The following is a 5,640-nucleotide window of genomic DNA, read 5'->3' as shown; positions in this document are numbered from 1 at the left end:
TGAAAAAAAAATTATAATAATTTTATTACTATGATAGGATACTTTTAATGATATTTTATTATGGATTTAGATTTATAAGATAGAAAAGAAAATGCTAAAATAATTTATTTTAGGGTTTATGAAAATTTTTGAATAGTGGGATTATCATAATTTAATAGTGGTTTTGGGCCATTTCTTTTTGATTTATTATTAATTTTAATACCAAAAAATAGAAAACAAAGATTAACAAAACATTGGATTGCATATAAATTTAACTCATAAAAAAAATCACTAGTTCGACATTTGATTACAATAGAAACTAGAGATAATAGTGGTAATTCTACAGTTTTATTGACAAAAAAATTAAAAAAAAGGAATAAGAAGGAAAAATAATGAAAAAATAAATTTAAAATTCATTCTAAGTATATGCATATCAACAAGGGAATTTCATTAAAATATTTAAGGGTAATATTATCATTTTAAATGACAAGGGAGGTATGTGTAATTTTTAAAATTTCAAGGGAGCTAAATGAAATTGCCGAAAACCTCAAGGGAGGTTTCTAAAATTATCACTCAACTTGTTCTTTGATAATTTCAATTTGCTGATACGTGCAAAAAATTAAGAGCAAAAATGGGCATAAATAACCTTTTTAATATTACTGAAGGAGAGAATTGGAATTTGGGAATAGACATCAAGATGCATTGTGACAGCCCCACCTCACTCTAAGGCGAACCAAAGGGTTCGGCGGACCGCCTGCCCGACTCTCGCTGGAACTACGAATCCGGAACAGACGAAGACCTTTCCAAATGCTCCAAAGAACTTCGAGACATAACCAATTAGAACCCAATTGAGCCAATCTAGAAGATGCAATAACTCTTCGGTACAACGCTCCCACGAAAGCAAAGCGAAATGGAAGGGTCGCTACCACGTCACAAGCCAACCAAGTACAAGTAAACTTTGTTTGCCATGAAAGAAAGTACATTCCCGAATACATATGTCACATAAACATAAGGGAACACTTTAAAATATGCATATTAGTAAGTTTACAAATCCAAAAGGAAACATTGTATTAAGATACATTTAGGGTCTCCAAATTGTCGAGGAGCTATACCCAAAAAAACAAAAGAATTTCTAACTAATTCAACTCATTCTTCAAAATATTGAAGTTCCAAAAGATGGTTCCCTGTAAGGAAAACAAGGATAACGGAACGGGGTGAGCTAAAAGCTCAATGAGGTACCAACAGTATAAACAGTAGAATCAGTAGAATTCATGAGAAAGCACTTTGGAGGCACATATTCACATCAAATACGAGAAATGAATGGACATCACAATGTAAAAGATACAGGTGGCTCTCAGGAGCCAAATCCCCGTTGCCATACTTGATCCAGCCTCGTTGACTCTCCGTCAACGTTCAAATACAAGAACCAGTCCCGTAGAACACCACTTTAACGCCAAAACTCCGTTCACCAAACATACCCCTTACCGGGCCCGAACGCCAAACAAGAACAAGAATGGTAATACTCGAGTATACCGGAAATCCAAAGTCTCCAATACCCATAGATTCCCCAGGAACAGGCACCCATGGATTGTCAATTTCCTCAACCAAGCCCTTGCTGGCTCGATTCAATTAACTCCCCATGAGGTTGAGCTCAGGTTTAACAGGAAGGTCATTGGATACACTTCCAAACGACGTCATAACAAGTGCAAGTAACAAGTTCAAGTACATAACAAGTACAAGTAATAGAGTCCAGTTCGTTCAGTACAGGCAAGAGAACAAGTGTGATAAAGTACACCCTCGTCTCATACAAGATAAACAGTCAGGAAAGACATTCAAATAGCAATTTGCAAGTACAGAAAACCAGTTTAGCAATAATTCAGGGGAGTGATGCACTCACCAGTTCAAGTACAGATACTTCAAAAGTTTTAATGCCAAAGTGGCTTAATCGCCAAGAAACCCTAAAAGATCCAAAGCAAAACAATTGAAGGTTCCACATCCAAAATCGAGTAAACAGAATGCACAAGTGAGACTCGACTACTAGTCGTATGCCTCGCCAAATAATTACTAATGCAAGGGTGTAAAACATGATTTTTGGGAACGAAAATGTAACATGAAGACTTAGGGCTCAAACAACCCAAAAGTCCTTCAGTTCTACCAAAAGGCAACTCAAACTTAAAGGAACCAAACGGTCTAGAAAATTGGACAGCATTCCCCCTAAATTTGCTTACTTTTCCAGCCATCAAGGCTTCCTTTTTTCCTCAATCAATCCCAAAGTCACACACAAAATAATTTCATTTCAATAGCCGCTCAATAGGCTCCAAGAAGTACAAGTACAAATTCAAGTTAGGGAAAAGTCCGGAAAGGAAAACAGGTTTGACATTGTTTTCCGTAACGGACACAACTGAGGCTACACTTATCGGATTAAAATGAAATTTATACCATTTCGAAGCTAAGACAAAAGCCTACAAATTTGATGAAGACCACTCAGTTCAGTTCATAGTGTAGCTAGGTCAAATGTGCAATATACAAAACCAGAATCTCACAAACAGGTTGGCTAACTGTACTATGGTTAGACGTCAATAACTCAGGCTACCGAACTCCGATTGAGGTGTATCTTATGGAGTTTCGAAGCCAAGACATATACCTACATTTCTTATGAAGACCTCCAAAGCCAAATCATGCATTTGCATGGTCAAAAATGGAAATTTCCACGAAAACAGAAATCTGGGCGCGAAACAGGGTGCATGGGCAGCTAAGGGTATTTCGGTCATTTCACATGCTACCGTACTCAAATCGAGCTGAAATTTTGTAGGCAGATATTTAACACCATTTTCTACAACTTTCATGTTTTAACCCAACCCTGATTCGGCCTCTAATGTGCCCAAATAAATCCAGTCAGAACAGGGCAAACGTAAACCCTAAACCTGGAATTTGCTCACCAAACCAGAAATTTTCTACAACCAAACATATCCAACATATACCAACTCCATTTTACACCATAATAGGCTATCATACCATGAGTAAACCATAAAATACTATATAAAACAGGAAAATCCTCAATTAATAGAAAAATTAGGCAACTCAACCATAACTTATGAAATAACCCACAAAATGACATGCTTCACCACTAAAACCCTTAATTGATCATTATTATCATGAAAGGGAAGATATCTAGACAACTCACCTTTGCAACTTCAAGAAACAAGATGGCTAGAGCTTGTTCTTCACAAATGGCTCCACTAAAGGTCTTAAACTAGCTTATCAACTCACTTTTGTGGAGGAATTTGGAATTTAAACAGTAGGTTTGCAAGATTCAAGCAATAAAAGGTAGGAAAATTGAAGAAGCTTACTCTCTTCTTTTCTCTCTAGTTGCTCAGCCAAGAAGCTTAGAAATGAAGATGGTTTTTGGTCAAAATTGTTTTAGTAAAGGTGAAGAAAAACTAGTCAAATGTCCACCACCAAATGAAAATGCAACATGTGGCTCTCTCAAGCTTATCTCATTTCTTTTGTCTTCCAAGACTTAATTAACTAGCTAACCTCTAATTGTCTCCTAGCACCTTGTAAAATAATATCACTTAATACAAAACCCCAACAAGTTATCAAAAATATATCGCATTTACTGCACTAGCGGGTCCCACGTCCATAATACACTTCAAAATTGACCCGAACTAACTTATACTAGAAAAATGTTTTAAAAAACTATATTCACTTATAAAATGTCTAGAAAATTAAGGTAGTAAAATAAAATAAGGAAAATGCATGAAAAGGAACAGAATTAAAGGGTATAAATTAAGGAAAATTTTACGGGTCCTCACATGCGTAAACAGTGGTGATTGGTAGGCATGTTGATTTTATTGCTGGCAGTAGTACACATTTGGTCGATGGGAATAGATAAATGAGTTTGAAAGAAAAGAAGATATAAGAGGAAGAGAATAGAAAATTAAATAAGGAAGGCTATAGTTTGAGCCAATGGTTGACAATAGATGAGAGGGACTAATTTTTGGTAGAGTTTTTCAATAAGTTGACAATTAAATGAAGGGTATTGTTATCTTTTTATTATGCAGTGGGAGATTTCTATAATTACGTAAATCTCAAGGGAGTTGAGTGAAATTATTAAAAATCTCAAGGGAGGATACATAATAGCAGTCACATTAGACAGAACATCAACAACTTCATTTGTCTCACGCAAATAATAGGACACTTGGACGAACCTATCTGATAACGAAAGTAACTCCTCAATCACCTCAAAGTTAAAGCAAGAATTGACAAATATATTCATTCACGCACCACGATAAATAATTAATTCATGGAAATTCAAATTAAATAATAATCCCATTGAATCAAGAATTAAAAAAATTACTTATCAAAAGTGCGATTGCTTTTCCCATTAAATCTATTAAAAAAGAAAAGCAAAACCACAAAATAGTGGTTACGATTAATTCACTTGAACTGCGTAAGGTTTGACCTAATCAAGGGTATATAAGCAATTTAAGAATATTATTTAGGTGCAGCCCCAAAAAAATTATGCAAGATTTTTATTTATTTATTTATTTAGTTGTGTTCAAAAGGTGTAATCAATTAATATATAGTTGGAAAGTATCTCTCTCAAATAAAATAATATAATTAATAGATATAACATTAGAATGGATCTATTTAATGCTGGAAAATCAAACCCAAAATTCAATAACCTGTCCAATCCACCCACTTATTTTACAGGTTGGGTTGGGTCAGTTGGGTCATAGGTTATTGTGGGTTGGATCAAATGAGCCCAATTTGTTTATTGGGTTACCCATTACCAACCTATTTGTTAAAAAAACACTTTTCGGTGGATGGTCACACAGACTTAATTCCCTTAACCTTAAATGCGTATACTTTATCCCTGTGAAGACCGGTGAAAGTTAGAAATACAAGAAAAAAATGTAAGTGGAATGATATTATTGATCTTTTATTCATGAAATTATCAATAATTTAATATTATTGATAAGTCATAATTTGTTGCTAAATTTATAATTATTTTCCCCTTTGATTTTAGCCAAATATTATTTTAATTGATTGATTCTACTTATATTTGGTTAATGGTGCTAATTGTAGGAAAATGAGCAAAACGTGATTAAAAGTGATAATTTTCCAGTTAATTTGATGGTGGTACGTTCGGGACCTACATTCAAGGCAAAAAAGTCGAGATTGATATTGGGTAGTCTGCCAATCCAAATCAACTTCCTAATTTGTTAGCTGCCAGTACTCTCCTTATTTCAGAGATCATTCTCAAAGAAAAGAAAAGATAGAGGAAACTGATTGGTAATAGGAATCTTTTTAGGAGTTGGATTGGAATTAAATTACCAATCAATTAGGAGAAAAAAGTAGAGAGAGAATCGGCTAAGCATTTCAATTCATCATCTCTTTGGACTAGAAACAAAAGAGCATAGTACTTTTTGTCTTGACTTTTCTCCTTAGCCGACTTTGGAAGGAAAAACGATGGAAAAGCTTGGAACAATCATTTGCATGGCTTGTTCTCCATTAATGGAGAACTAATTTTATACTTCTAGTTAAGGGGACAATTGAAGATTTGGTTCAATAATTACTGTGTGATCTAAATTATTTTAACTGCTTCCTCCATTTATTGGTATTTGTATGTTTTCTGCTTTTAATTGTTGTTATATC

At 34.4% G+C, this 5,640-nt stretch overlaps 1 long non-coding RNA gene across 2 annotated transcripts; it reads right to left on the bottom strand.

The window, feature by feature from the left end:
* Positions 1–611: 611 nt before the first annotated feature.
* LOC140006456 (uncharacterized) lies at positions 612–3,348 on the bottom strand. 2 transcript variants are annotated; one of them, XR_011814087.1, is made up of 3 exons: positions 3,164–3,348; positions 1,877–1,937; positions 612–1,163 (listed from the first exon to the last, which is right to left on the bottom strand). It is a non-coding gene; the product is annotated as an uncharacterized lncRNA (long non-coding RNA). The 2 variants fall into 2 exon arrangements; XR_011814083.1 differs by lacking the exon at positions 1,877–1,937.
* Between the last annotated feature and the right edge of the window lie 2,292 nt (positions 3,349–5,640).

The sequence above is a fragment of the Coffea arabica genome, chromosome 1c, assembly GCF_036785885.1.
Source record: "Coffea arabica cultivar ET-39 chromosome 1c, Coffea Arabica ET-39 HiFi, whole genome shotgun sequence".
Taxonomy (NCBI): domain Eukaryota; kingdom Viridiplantae; phylum Streptophyta; class Magnoliopsida; order Gentianales; family Rubiaceae; genus Coffea; species Coffea arabica.
This window is presented reverse-complemented; position numbering and strand designations above follow the sequence as displayed.